Raw genomic sequence first — 15,695 nt, 5'->3', positions numbered from 1 at the left:
TACTGCTTCTGGCTGTGTGATTTGGGGAGGTCCATTAACTTCTGTGAACTATACTACATAATCTATAAAATGGGGATAATATTGTTTTTTCTCCGGGGACTGTACTAAAATATCCAATTTTCTTATGAATAAAAAGGTTTCATTCTGATAAAAGAGTCACGGTACTGATAAAGAGTCGGCATAGCTATGAAACACATACTCTGAAGTCAGGATGCCTGGATTCAAATTCTCACTCCAGCCATTTACTGGAGCTGTTGTCTTGAGCAATCTACTTAAGCACTCTGTGCCATCGTGATCCCTTCTGTAAATGAGGATAGTGACAGTACTTAATTTATTGGGTGGTATAAGGATTAAATGAATTATTATTTAAAAAGCACTTAGAGTAGTATCTTTAACATGTTAAGTTCTGCATACTTGTTTAATACATAAATAATTGATTATTGTCCTTTCCTTAAAGGTGCCGCCCACTAAGCATGAATGTGGGTATAACTTCATGGCTGCCTAAAGGTTCCATGTGGCAGAAACTGCTGCTAAGTTTCCCCTTCTTCCTGGCCACATAATTATACTACATTTCCCAGACTCCCTTGCATTTGGTATGGCCAGCAAAAGAAGTGATGGGTATTACTCCACACTTAACCCATAAAACCTAACCCGTAAAACCTTCCATGTACACTCTTCCATTATCTTTCCCTCTCTATGTCTCGATACAGATGTACAGAGTGATGGAGGAAGTCATGTGTTAAAGATGGCAGAGCCACAGGTAGAAGGAGCCTGGGTCCCAGCATCACTGTATTTTGAGAGAGTTGCCTGACCAGGAACATCTGCCTTATCCTCAGGTGTCTATAAGCAATAAACTCTGACTGTTTATTAAGCCTCTGAGGTTTTGTTACAGCAGCTAGTGATGCTGTCTTAACAACACAGTCCAGTATTTCTTACTTGAGGCTTCATACTGAGGTAAAGTCACTACAACCTTCAGTGCCTAGAGGGGATGGCTGAGTCAAAATTGTGGTTGGGCTGGGATTAGATGCCAGGAAAGCATGGATGACATAGAAAAACCTTACCCAGAAAAGAAAGCAGAGTTATCGGTAGGACAGAGGTAGATACCAAGTAAGCCTTGCAAGAAATGTAAAATCCAAAGCTTATGCACAAAAATCTAGGAGAAACTATGAGTTGAAAGATGGCCACAGTCATCACAGCTGTCAAAATCATAAGAACAAGCACAAGTCCAACTGGCTTCAGATAATTTCTAGAGGACGGCCTCCCTCTGTTGGCCAGCCTTCCTATTCCCATCAGCACAAACTGTCCTGGTATACAATTTTCTAGGTCTGACATTTTTAGTATAATGTGCCCAAACATTTTCCCAAGTAGACTTGCCTCAGGGACTAAAATTCCCATAATTCTTACAACCCTGAGCTGACATAGTGTTGCATGTTTTATTATCATGAAAATGCAATTCATGTTGGATAATAAATAAGGTCATTATTCACCCTGAATTTATGAGTTTGTATTTCTATATAGGAGCAGTTTTCCAATTGCTTATGGGGTCCAAGGGAATGGAACACAGTACAGGTAATTGTTGATGGTGGAAGTGGGGCTGGTCTTCTGCATGGACAGCTACCAAGAAAGATAAGTTTGGGTATGTCACTTTTTAGAGAAATGCTAGTCATCTGAGTGCTAGAAAGCCATCTGCTGAGAGTCCCAGGAGGATAGAAAAGGCCACTGAAAGAAAGATGTATAAGCTTCTTTCTATAAATGATGTATACTCTTCTTTGTATAAATGTGGTTCTGGTCACTCTTGGGTTTGTTCCATGGCCTTCTCTCTACAAGCAAAACTATTCTAAATGTGTAATCATAAAAGCTGAGTTAATTCATGCCCTTAGATTCCATGAATGTTGGACAGGCTTATAGGTGGCTCCCCTGTGATCCCCACTTACTGGTGTTCACGCTCTTGTGTAACCATCTATTCTTGAAGGTGGAAGAGACCTATGACTTGCTTCTAACTTACAGAATGTGGCAAAGGTGATGGGCTATTATTCCCATAATTGTGTTTTAGTATATTAGACTCCATCTTGCTATCAGACTTACTCTAGAGACTCTTCTTGTTGACTTGATAAAGTGATCAGCCACAGGAGAAAAGCCAGCATGGCATGGAGCTGCAGGCAGCCTCTAGGAACCACAGACAGACTCTAGGAATGCCAAACAGCCTCTGAGAACAAAAAGCAGCCTCTAGCTGTGACCTAGCAAAGGTGAGACCCTCAGTCTTCTTCTGCTTTTAAGAGTTCAAGAAAAATAATTCTGCCTGCAAATCCAAATGAGCTCAGAAGTGAATTTTCCCCAGTTGAGCCTTTGGAGGAGAAAATAGCCTGGTGGATAACTTGATTGCATACTGGGAGGCCCCAAGCAGAAGACCCATTTAAGCAGACCTTTGACTCTCGACTCACAAAAATAATGAGATAATAAATTGTTGTTTAAAGCTGCTAAGTATGTGGTAATTTGTTACATAGTAATAGATAATAAGTACATTCTATTAACAGAAACAGTGACCATCAGTGCCTTCCACTCTACTAAGGTTGTGCTTGTCATATTATTCCTGTAATGTTATTCATGTAACATTAGTGGGGCACTGGTACAGAACCCCATTCTAGTGAACTATAAAATGTTCCTCCCACTTCTCCTGTCATCCTCTGCACACGTTTAAGCCCCTCAAAGATCCCATGTATTTTGTTCTTGGAGGCCTCAGTCCATATGATATAAATAATATAATGTGTACCCACATCACACATTAAATATCATTTTCTCTGCAGGGAAATTAAAATGAAAGGTTTTTATTTACAATTTTGCCTTGAAAATTAGTTGGCTCAAAAACTCATTTAATTTAGAATGTCAATGATTTCTTGGCAATTATCATGCAGACTTGGGAATTTGTGAAAAGACATCTCATCTTCACATGTTTTCTAAGACAATGAAATTTTTATAAATACAAAATTGAACAAGGAATTAAGCTGACATAATGTTATTTTTAGGAGATATTTAAATATTTATTAATTTCATTTGTGAAGGATTTTCTAAGAATTTTGGAACCAATGATTTCTTATTCAGGTCTTAATTTGTTCTGGTTTTCCCTGAGAACCACATGTGTCCTGGGCTCTGTGCCAATAATACCTGATGAATAAAGGGCTCTGCTTTTCTTACATACCTCTTTTCTTTTCTTATTAAATTTATGATTTTTTCACACAAGCAAATGTCATGCATGGTTCAAAGAAAGAGAAAAGAAAAAGAAAAGTAGAATTCAGACATACAGATGTAGAAAAACTGAAACCAAATATTATAGTTCTCAGAGCTTGTTAGCTTAAAACAAAGAAAAAGAAAGAAAGAAAGAAAGAAAGAGCAAAGAAAGCAAAGAAAGAAAGCAAGAAAGCAAGCATGCGCCCAGGGAGGCAGATTTCCTTCTTAATTTTAAACGGAGGGTCATGTAGATCAGTATTCTCACGTTTTTGCTTTTCTTTCCAAAATAGTCAATGGAAATGGTAACCTTTCTCTACTCAAGGTCCTGAGATCAATAGCAACACTTAGATCATGCTTTTGAATTCATTAGCCATAAAAATTAGATATGACATCTTCCTAAATGAGCAAGTAAGTTCCTGAATTTGAGCCTCACACAGTGGCCTTATCTGTTAGTAAGAGGAATTGATTGGTGATCAGTAAGGCTCTTTCCATTCCTAAAATCCCAGGAGTCTAAAGCATCCAAAGGCAGGAAACAGATTGAATTAGACTCTGAATATTGTCAATCACATTATTTGTCTCTGGTCACACAACTTCATTACTCACCCATCTTTCTCCTACTGGAAATTATATAATAAAAAATCATTTGTGATTACCAGAGGAGATGCTATAAAATTAATTGTGTTAACTCAATCATTTAGGGGAAGAAAAATCCAGCCAGAAAGATCTTCAAATGACAGCATCTTAATCCATGCCTGGATATCATGGGAGAAAAGCAGTGGTTTCCTTTAATTTTTCCTCAAATCACACTTCTTAGTTACTTAGAGCGTAAAAGGATTGGATTATGCATGAAAAAGAGGCTGAAGGAGACAACCCCAAGGTAACTTCCAATTCTGAGTCTAAATCTTAAAAAACACACAAACAAGAAATTCCAAGACCTTCTCAGCTGAAAACAGCAGGCTGTAAAAATTCCAGGAGAAGCTCTGCTAACTTGCACATGATCTTTCTTTAGCATTTAGTACAAAAATACAGACAGTTTCCAAACAGAGGGTGAGGATCTATGGGTCAGCTGGAAGGGCTGACAGAGGCAAATTCATGGCAGCATAATCTCTGGATGGGGAAACCAGGCTTGCTCTATTTTTGTGTGTGTGTGTACTTAGTGTAAAAGAGTGGATTTGATGTAAGCCATAAGGAATAAAAAGAAGTTACTCTCTGCACAAAAACTAAGCAAAATCATGTAGACAAATGAGAGCCTGAGAATCCCTGTTTATTATTGTGTGCCAGATCCAAGGCTAAATAATGTTCATTTATATTTAAATTTAATCCCTTCCCACCTGTGCCAGTTGGGATCTTGGCAGGAATAATAATCAGCTCATCTGGTTCAAAGGAACAGACCTTAATGAAAGGAGTGCAGAGGTGCAGCGAGGAAAAAGTGAACTAGTAAGGGATGGTGAGGCATCCAGAAACTTACAACAGTAGACAGCTGTTATCAATCTCCAGGAAAATAAAATGTTACTAAAGCCCAGTGAGAATTGCATCATCTAGGAGCGGTTATCCTGGAGACTGAGTTCAAGGAGGGGCACAATCCTTGCCAGAGACTAGGCACAGAAGCAGAGAGAGCAAAGAAGTGCCCCAGCTTCTTTCCCATAACTTTCTGATTTGCCAATGCCTCTCATTGGCCAAATTTAATTGACAGCTAACTGGCAAGGGAGCTGGATGAGGCATTCAGAGGGATCAGGCACCCAGAGCACAGAGAAAAGGAGAAAAGCAGAGAGGGACTTGGGTGGAGGTGAGGCGGGGGGTGGTGTGTAGTGCCCAGAGCACAACGTTAAGAGAGAGACATACTTATGTGTGATGTCATTCTTATTTGACATGTCAAGAAACTGAAGCCCCAAGTAGTTGAATTACTTGCTCCGAGTCACACAACTAGCACCACGTGGCTGAAACAGTATTTGAACCCAGGACTTCTACCTCCAGGTATGTGCTCATTCCTCCATGCTGCTCTTGTGGTACCTCACATTCACAAGCTCTTTGCTGTTTACCAATTCTTTTACATACTTTGCCTTCTCTGTTCTTCCCAAATTCTTTCCCTAGAATAATCCTGAGGGGTAGGAAAGATAAAGTTTTATTTTACAGATGAAGGAGTTAAGGATTAAAGAAGCAATTGACACTTTTCTTCTGAAAGGTAGGTGATAATTAACAGCTTGGATCAATAGCAGAAGGGAATAGGCAATAAAGGGTGGGGTCTGCCTGCCACATAAGTCAGCAAAATAAAAAAGATTAAGCACAGATTTGATGACATTTGAAATTTAAAATGAGAAAGGCACTAAGAGGTATTTATTATAATTCTTAATAAGTTTCCATATGTCTTTCATCATTAGTCTACATTTTATTTTTCCCTAAGAATGTATAAACAAAGACAAGAATTAACATCTAGCTAATTGAGTGTTGCTATTCGAATGGTGAAACTTCTAAAAAAAAAAAAAAGTCACCCTGTAAAGCTACAGACTTGATCTCAAAGGTGTGATGCCAAACCTTTTCCTTTTCTCCAGCACAGTAGGAGCATGGGCTTGCAATCTTTGTTATTTAACAAAATGGAAGGGGTTGTTAAATTGTAACAAAGGAAAGATAAATTTAATTTATAAAAAAGAACTTGGCCGGGTGCAGCTGCTCACGCCTGTAATCCCAGCACTTTGGGAGGCCAAGGTGGGCAGATGACCAGAGGTCAGGAGTTCAAGACCAGCCTGGCCAACACAGTGAAACCCCATCTCTACCAAAAATACAAAAATAAGTTGGGTGTGGTGGTGGGCGTCTGTAATCCCAGCTACATGGGAGGCTGAGGCAGGAAAATTGCTTGAACCCAGGAGGCGGAGGTTGCAGTGAGCTGAGATCATGCCACTGCACTCCAACCTGGGCAAGAGTGAGACTCTGTCTCAAAAACAAATAAAAATAAAAACAAACCAAAAAGAACTTAACTAGAAGTATGATTCTACTAAAACAAACAAACAAAAAAAAATTATATTTCTGTAGAAAAGTAAATCGGACTAAATTATGCTTTATTGCTGCTTTTGTGTGCTTTCTATAACCATACTCCACTTAACTAAAAGAAGTACATATTTCTTAGAGCTTAATCTACCCTTGCTCACCTTTATATCTGACCCTGGTGCTTCCTGACATACAGGAAATGCTCTATAAATATTTGTGAAATAAATCTATACCTGAGAAGCTACAATGTTTCAAACTGTACCTGCCAGACAAGGTACACAATGTATTTTATTTCATCTTCTCCTCAACCTTATGAGGTTGATATCATTATCATCCTCATTTTACAAATGAGGAAACATCTTACACAGTTAGCAGATGATGTGGCCAGAATGCACTCATATCTCTAGTTGCTCTATGTCAAATATTATCTAATGCAATGTCACATGTACCTCTTTTGCCCCTTAGAGATCTAGGTACTATGGGCTCACAGTTCCACCAATTCTGTGGTCTTTGAAAGTCAAAGCTCAGCCTACATCTCCCAATTCCTGGGAACTTGCATTCCATCACGTACTGCCTCCCCGTGGCCTAAGCTGTAAAAGCAACAGCAAGCAGCATAGACAATTTTCAAGATGACATTAGAAATACAGATGAGGTGCTTATATCCCAAAACTTCCCAAAAAATAACTGAAAATTTTATATTAAAAGTTTACTGTATGATTCTATTTACATAACATTCTTGAAATGATACAATTATACAGCTGGAGAAAAGAGTAGAGGTTCCCAGAGGTTAGGGATGGGGAGAGGAGGGAGGTGGTTTGCTACAGGAGTGCAACACTAGAAATCCTATGGTGGAACTCTTCTTTCCCTTGACTGTGGTGTTGGTCACACCAGTCTACACTTGTGATAAAATTGCATAGAGCCAAATACATATCAGCATCTGCACACACCCACTTGTGCATACACACACACAAGTGCATGTAAAACTGGTGAAATCTGAATAAGGTCAGTGGATTTCATCAATGTCAGTTTCCTGGTTGTGATATTGAACTGTACTTATCCAAGATAATACCACTGGGGGAAACTGGGTGACATGCCTAGGGAATATCTCTGTATTATTTCTTACTGCTGTGTATGAATCTACATCGGGGATAATGTATATTAGTTCAAAATGAAACAATTTTTAAATGTTTCTATATGCTAAAACTGCTCTTTATGAGGTTTTTCTTTTAGGCCACACCCTTCCTTCCATACAATTGATTTCCCTTTAGTTCTCATTCCTCTCCCCTGAACTTTTCTTCTGGGAACTTTACATCCCTTTCCCCTCTATTACACAGAGAAATTTGGCCTTTTTGAGCTTCTACCACCACAGATGCTCACCAAGTTTATGATAGTGCTGAGCAAACAAAGAACCCTACCTCTAGTCAACTTGTGCCGCAAGCTTAGAAGGCAATGAGGTTACAAATAATGGAATATATTTTCAGGTGCAATTAGATTTGCAGATGTTACTTAGGGGGAAATGGCTATCTCTATAGGACTACCCCTGAGCTTCTCAAACTATTAAGTGAAAACAAGAGACAGAAATGAAAATTTTTTCTTATTTCACAAATCAGCAGTTTTGGTGTAGACTTGTTATCATCCCAACTTTCTGCTAGTCACAGGATGTGTGGCCCAGGCAAATTATTTAATCTCTTAGGGCCTCTGTTTCCTTATCTACAAGATGGAAATACTAATAATTATTAATACATCAGAGACTTATGATTGTTTTCTCCTCTCTTTTCCAAATTATCAATAATGTTGTTATAGTAATTTTTCATAAAAGTTGAAAAATTTGTTGTTATTGTTGTTGTTGAACATGTGATGAGTTGGTATGCGTGGTTGTTTTTAGCAATGGATAAGATTTTAGCAAACAGAGATAGGGATAAAAAAAGAAACAGAGTTCTGAAGAAACAGGATGAGCAAAGACAGAAACAGGAAAACAAAGGGCATGTGAGTTCTGAAAACAAGGGGCTACATCATTTGGATAGAATATGAGGAAGTATTTAAGAATTGTGCAAGACATGGGTAGAAAAAGATGAGTCAGACTACATTGTGAAGGAGAAGTTTGTTCTCAAAGCACGGTAGGAAGAAAGGGTGCTTCATAAACTTTGGGAAAAGGAAGGGTGATGTGTTGGGAGCAGATCTTTAGGGAGACTAATCTGGCCACACAGGCAGGATGGACTGGAATGTTAGTAAGCTAGAATATGAGAGAGGCTGACAGAGTCCACACAAGATTTTCCACAGAGGGGAGGTCAATCTAGAAACGAGGGGCATGCGTATCAGCACTACAAAAAGTGTGGGATTTGTGGATGAGACGCCAAGATTGAGAATGGGTATTCCAACAGACATTCCTAGAAAAATATTTGTGAATTCTGCTTGTGTATCTTCAGATAATGATAGAGGAAAAGACATATTTCTAACATTGATTCCATCACCAGATGGATGAGAAGATTCTTGTCTGCACAAGTGAAATGACATAGCCAGTCTGAAATTAATTCTTAATGTCTGGATTTCTATCCATTCCTCTGGTTCATATATAGACATATCCACAACCAATTCTAGTTATTACTTTCAGCCCTAGAACGTACTTGAAATTCACAGCCTCCCAAATTTCTCTTATGAATGTACTCTCTGGTAACCTCAGCCCATTTTCCCATGAATTTTTACATACACCTTTGCCTGATAATAAAACAGAAGCACCTTGTTAGACTGTGGTTTATTCAAACAAAATGAAATTTTAAAAAAATCCGTGTTGCTTTATAGTATTATGAAGATGGTAACTAGGAAGTGGTGATTTCAGATATTTCTCTCTACAGTCTTTCAAACACACTATAATAAAAGTGACCGAGGCCTCTTTTTAAATAGACGGCAGCAGTAACTTATGAAAGATCAATGATAATCGTTTATCACATAAATAAGCACTGTGGAGTAACAGAACTCCCAGATTAAATGAGAAGCATTTATTACACTTCTGCACTGCAGCAAAATCTTTGGTACATGTTGTACAAAAAAACCCAAAGGCAGCCCCCCACTGATTTTTAATTAAGTGTCATTCCCACTGAGTTGATAAGCATACTATCAATAATATGACTTTCTTCAAAGTTTTGATAATAATAGTTCACACCATATTCTGTAAGTACTGATAATAGATTTGATAAAATTCTCTAATTGCCACTGCTTCTCAGTCAACATGACTAAATGCACTATGCTTTCTGTGTCCAGGAACAGTCATTTCTAGAGCCTTAATAAACATAAATCATGTGAAATTGATGTGCATCTTGAGAATAATATACAACTAGGAGGTTCAATCTTGAAACACAAATAGATGCTTTATGGCTAAAAAATAAATGCTGCCAGGATGAAAAACAACTAGAGTTTCCTGAGCTCTTATTTTGTACCAGGATACATTATAAGAATTTCATGAGCACTCACTGCAAATAAGAATCAAATACAACATACAGGGGTGTAAACCTGGAGGCAGAAAGATTAGGTTTCTGGCCCAAGTTTCCACAGCTGGTCAGTGGAGCCAGAATCCCAAAGCCTGTGCCCTTGCCAATCCCCACCTCCCCAACTCCCTCTGCCTGGTGGAAACTTCGTCCTCTCAATGACAAATGAGAAATGAAGAAGGCAGTAATGGGCTCCAGATGAACTATGGCTTGGTTAATATCACATTCACTTGGCTATGATGGTGCTCTGCCAACAATCAACCTTCAAAACGTGTTTGTTAATTGCATGGAATTCCTTGTTATGAAATTAATACAAACCCGTCAGCATCATGCCCATTTGTTTCACCTCTGTGATCCCTAATCTGTGCCACACAGGAGCCAAAAGCAGTGCCAGGGCCCACTGTGGCTAATGGCCAAGCGAATCTGCCTAAGGCTTCCAGCAAGAGGATGTCAACCACCGGCTGACACACCTATGTCTGTCATTGGTCTTTGGCTTGCCCTCATTTTCTGCCCTTCAAGCAAGATCAGCTGAGGCTGAAAACAGGTGCACTGTAGTGGTGAGTTGATTTCATTTAACTTGGAAGCACTGTATCAACAGCTGATGACCAAAGTCCTTTATCAACAAATGAAAAAAAAATAATGTCAGTGTGCTCCTGGAAAGATTGCTTCCACCAACACTGACAGAAAGCCTAGGGTGCTCTCAGAAGTCATTGGGTGTGCTCTTATCCACTTCTGTCAAATTCCCTAAGAGGAAACATTGTTTGAAAAACACCCAGATTTTTCAATTCAGCTTAATTCAGTTCAGTTAAATTGATGATTTATTCAGAACCTACCCTGTTCTGTTTCAAGCACTGGAAATACAAAGATGAATTAAACATAGCCTGTTCCTTCAAGAAGACTGTGGTCTTGTGGGTACACAGTCGTGTTTATGACTAATAGGAAAGACTGAAGCCAGTACTTAATAATGGCATGAGAAATGTGCTGACTCCAGAGACAGGAAATTGGGAAGGAGACGCACAGAACTAACTCTTACTTAGCATTCATTTTGTGCTGAGCTGGGTACTTAAATATTCACCTTTCTCTGTCGTTCTTCCCAGCCCTAAAAGGTAAGAATATCTATCCCTGTTTTTTAGATGAGCAAATTGAGGCTCTAAGAGGTTGAATAGCTAGCCTGGGGTCACATGCCCAGGACTGGCAGAGGCAAGATGCTCACCCATCCATTTTAAAGCACATGCTCCTCCACTCTGACTTCACACTGCCAGAGTTCACTTTTTCTGGGAGGATCAGAGAAAGTTTCATAAATGATAGGGATATTGGAGCTTATACATGGAATTTCAACAGAAGGAGTTTAAGGAAAATCTATCCAGATGCCAGCAATGTGCCCCGCCCTGCTCTCAGCATAACTTTCTGGGAGAAGCTGCTGTACTTGCCACCTCAGACCAGCCCAAGTCTGGGTGTAGGGATTGTCTTCACTTCTGATTACCCATTGCTTACAACCTTCTCCAACCTGGTTGGAATACGGATCCCACAGCACACCTGTGACTCTTCTCCTACTGGAGGTGCTCCAGGTTGGTCCCCTGGAGGGGTCAAGGCTGCCATTAATCAGTTCCATATTTGGATTGATTAGGCTGAATTTGAACTTGAAATTTGGAATGTTGTCATATCTTCCAAGGACAGCCCTAGGGAAAACCTCACCAGTTAAAAGCAAGGAATCTGGTCAGATGACAGGGCAGTGAATTTTAACTATATCCATTACCAGCTCTGTGACCTTGCCTTTTTAAAAAAATAAATTTCAGCTTTTAGAACAGTTTTAGATTTACCAGGAAAAATAGAAACGTAGTACAGAGACTTCCCATATACCCCACATCCAGTTTACCATCTTATTGGCAACTTACATTAGTATTTGTTGCATTTTATTGCAAACCAATATTGAGACATTCATATCAACAAAAGCCCATGTTTTATTCAGATTTTCTTAGTCTTTACCTAAAGTCCATTTTCTGTTCTAAGATCCCATCTGGCATGCCACATTCCATGAAGCCATCATGTCTCCTTAGGTTCCTCTTGGCCATGATAGTTCCTCAGACTTTGCTTGTTTTGGATGACCTTGATAGTTTTGAGAAGTGCTGGCCAGGTATTTTGTAGACTGTCTCTGAATTGGGATTTGGTATTTCTCTTGTGATTAGTGTTTTGGGGAGGAAGATCACAGAGGTAACACACCATTTTCATCACATCATGTCAAGGATATGCACTATCAACATAATGACCTTGATCACCTGGCTAAGGTGGTGTTTGTCAGGTTTCTACACTATCAAATTACTATTTTTCCCCCTCTTCGTACCACAATATTTGGAAAGAAGTCACTATGTGCATCCTACACTAAAGGAGTGGGTACCTTGCCTTTTTGTGCCTTAACTTTCTCATATATAAAGTTGGGGATAAGAATAGACTGTACCTTGCGAGTATGTTGTGCTTCTTGAGGTAATCAATGTAAAGCACTTAGCATAGTGTCTGGAACAGCATAAACCATAAGTATTAACCACTCTTACTGTCATTCTCCTTATATACTATCTTCCTTGTGGAAAATCACATTAAGTCATTCATATATTTATTCATTCATTCATTCAACAAACATGTTTTGAGCATCTACTCCATGCCAGACGCCATGCTAAATAAATCCTGGTGTTGCAATGGTTGCAAAAATAAATACAGCAGCTGACCTTATAGAACACAGTAAGGTCTATAAGAAGAGAGAAATATTAAAGAGATAATCATGCAAATGAACATATACATCCAAACAGTAAGGAGTGCAGTAAAGTCATAGGGTGCTATGATGGCATGTGTCAGGGGAACCTGCTTATTTCTTCCCTGAAGAGGTGAGAGTTGAGCTGACAGCTGAAGAATGGGGCCCTTGGGAGCACATGACCAAGGAAACAACTATGAGGAGGGCAGTACAACAGGGTGCAGAGAGTGAGGAGGAGAGTGATCTGAGCCTGGGGGCCACATTTTTGGTATTTATTCATAGTAACCATTGCAGCCAAGCAAGGAGTGACCTGATTCAGTATTGGTTTGAAAGACATTACTGTGGCTACAAAGTGGATCTGCATTGGATGAGGTCAGAGTAGATGTGGGAAGACCAAAAGCTCCTGCAGTAAATCCATGTGGAGATGATGATAGCCTGCACCAGACAGGTGACCAGGAAGAAAGAGGAAGTGGAAGGAGTCCAGAGCTCCTAGTGGCTCACTGCAAATGAGGGCGGAGGGAGCCGGAACTAGGAAGGATGACTCTGCTTTTCTGCCTTGGAGTGATTAGATGGCAGGTAGTGATATTTAAGGCAAGTGGGGCACTGAAATAAGATACATAGTATGAGACACAAGGTACATGAAAGGATGTTGCAAGAGTGTAAAGAGGTTGAGGTTAGGCAGTGATGGACACTGAAAACTACTGAGAGTTTGGACTTCATACAGTAGAACCTAGAAAGGAGAGAAACATTTAAGTGGGTCTGTCTCTAATATTCCCATAGCTCAGGGCGAAAATCTAGATGAAGTTCCTAATTCCATGTGTCATGAAGCTTTTCCTCACCCCACTAAATCACAGACAGGCAACCTCTATCTTCACAGAGGTCCAAGGTCCTCACTCCTGACAGCATTGTTTCCTTAGGTTCTTTAAGAGCTTGGAGCTGGAAAATCAAAATGTAGAATTCTAAGACCTTGTGGAGTTTCATACTTAAATATGGAGGTGTGGAGTGATTCAGCCCTTAGCACCTAGCCCACAGCCCCTGTCCTGCCCACCCCTTCTGTTCCCACCCCATAACCCATTCTGTGCCATGAGGGGCCTCAAGTGCAAGTCAGTAGACACCCCAACCCACCCAGTCAAGCTCCAAACCACCCACCATCATCACCCTTAGGAAAAACAGCTGTCCCTTGGCCACCTCCACATAGATCTTAGAAGCTGACTGGGCAGGGGGTGTCCAGGATCCTAAACATCTGCAGCGAGGTTTCCAAGAGGAGCATGTATGTCATGTGGGCAGTGTGAATTCTTCTTCTATGGGGAAGGCCATTACTGTAGCAGGGTCTGAGTAGGCTTTCTAGATGAGGAGACAGAGAGCCCACACTACCCAGATCTAAGGGCAGAACTGACTTTAGGTGGTTATTTTGAATAGAGATGTGGGTCATTCATATTTTGGATATGAAGCCAAATATACTGCCATTGAGCAGAATTATACTGAAATAGGTGTCCAACCCGCTGCTTATTTTATTTCAATTACATTAACACCATTGTTGTGTTACCTCAAGCATAACTTATTTGCTGCCTGTCACATTTAAAATTTGCTATTTTGAAAGAGAAAAAAAAAATCTAGTTCCCCTACCTCTCCAAATTCTAAGACTGACCAAGATAAATGCTGCTTCCCTCTGAAAGTTCAAATAAGAGAAAAACCATCATAATAGTAACATCATCACCATTCATCTCGGTAGTAATTACCCATTCATGCCAACCCCTCTCAAGATTTAAACTCTAGTTAAAATGCAGAAAGATGAACAGATTGAAGAATGTAGCTTATTTATTTACTTCCAAAGTGAAAGTGCCATTTTGCCACCCAAAGACTGTAAGACAAATCTGACAGCATAAATTACTTCCTACCAAAAGAAATGGCTTTTGTAGAATAAGACATTAATAAACAATCTGGATTTTTCTTTTATTTTCACTTTATTCACGTATCATTTTTATTCTATATTTCAAAAGACAGCTTAAGATAAAAATCATATACAACAGACGATACTTAAAAGTGAAGAAAAGGAAACTTTTCGAAGAAAAAAGGAAATAATATTATCAGGAATCTGAAATAAGAAATGTCTTATTCATTTGAGCACTAAATTGGCTCTGAGTTTCCCAGCAGCCAAGACAAAGAAAAAAAATGTGCGAGGGGAGTCAAGTATCTCTCAAAGTCTTCTAAGGAGCATTTCTCAGTTCTTTAAAAGAGATACGTCTTCCCTTGTTAACAAAGTCTCATATCGAACGGTTCCTCCAAGTGGCAATGTTGAGTGTTACAGAAAGTCTTCATTTAATCTGCATGTAATCTGTTATGAATTGAATATTTTTGTCCCCCCACTAAACTTATATGCTGAAATCCTAACCTTCAATGTGATGGTATTGGGATGTGAGGCCTTTGAAATGTAATTAGGTCATGAGAATGGAACCCTCATGAATGGAATTAATGCCCTTTATAACAGGGACCCCAGATAACCCTCTATCTTACCACAGCACAATGAACCAATAAAAAGCCAATAAATTGAAAGCCTGCCCAACCCAGAAGAGAGTCCTCACCAGAACCCAACCTGGCACCCTGATCTTGGACCTCCAGACTCCAAAGCTGGGAGAAATAAATTTCTGTTGTTTATAAGCCATCCAGTCTATGGCACTCTGTGATAGCAGCCTGAACTGAGTAAGACATAGTCTAAATGTATAATAAGAAATGTTATTTGTGGATAATAAACTAATGTCAAGTACATTGTTTTCTAAGAACCAGATTGTTGCAGGGTTCAATATTAGGGAATCCAGAATATGGAAGTCAGTATATCCTTTCTGCTCCCTTCAAACATCAGTTGCCCCAGGTGCGTTTAGTAACCAATACAAGACTGAGCTTTAAATGCTAGCTCTCATGTTTACTTTGAAAATGTGTTTCAAAAGGCTTCTATGATACTTAACCAAGAGGAAACAACACGTAAACAATATCAACCTCAAAGAAAATATGGCTTAATTTTTAGGCCAGTTATAAAAGATCCCAGCAGCCAACTGGAGCTCAGACAAAAAATTGAAAAGGCATACATACCAACCTCCTTTCACCAGGATGGACTTAGGCAGAGACTGAAATTTCTGAATTATCAAATGCCTGCAGACCGTAACTTCCCCCTTCTTTCCCTCTGCTTTGTTCAAGTTGATAATATGCTCAGCTTAAGCTGGGCGCAGCGGCTCATACCTGTAATCCTAACACTTTGGGAGGCTGAG

At 39.5% G+C, this 15,695-nt stretch overlaps 1 protein-coding gene and 1 long non-coding RNA gene across 15 annotated transcripts in view; one reads left to right on the top strand and one right to left on the bottom strand.

Moving 5' to 3' along the window:
• IQCJ (IQ motif containing J) overlaps nt 1–15,695 on the bottom strand; it is a 189,240-nt gene that overhangs the window by 133,213 nt on the left and 40,332 nt on the right. The gene's annotated exons all lie outside the window — the stretch shown is intronic.
• Nucleotides 4,666–15,695, top strand: part of LOC112132672 (uncharacterized) — a 55,094-nt gene continuing 44,064 nt past the window's right edge. For 4 of the 13 annotated variants that reach the window (XR_010139289.1, XR_010139294.1, XR_010139287.1 and 1 more), the window contains exons 1-2: nt 4,666–5,199; nt 10,065–10,246. This is a non-coding gene — a long non-coding RNA (uncharacterized LOC112132672). The remainder of the gene's footprint in view (nt 5,200–10,064; nt 10,247–15,695) is intronic. The other 9 variants (XR_010139291.1, XR_010139285.1, XR_010139284.1 and 6 more) reach the window with 7 other exon arrangements.

The sequence above is a fragment of the Pongo abelii genome, chromosome 2 (genome assembly GCF_028885655.2).
Source record: "Pongo abelii isolate AG06213 chromosome 2, NHGRI_mPonAbe1-v2.0_pri, whole genome shotgun sequence".
NCBI classification, from domain to species: Eukaryota; Metazoa; Chordata; class Mammalia; order Primates; family Hominidae; genus Pongo; species Pongo abelii.
The sequence above is the reverse complement of the archived record's forward strand: the minus strand, read 5'-3'. Positions and strand labels throughout refer to the sequence as shown.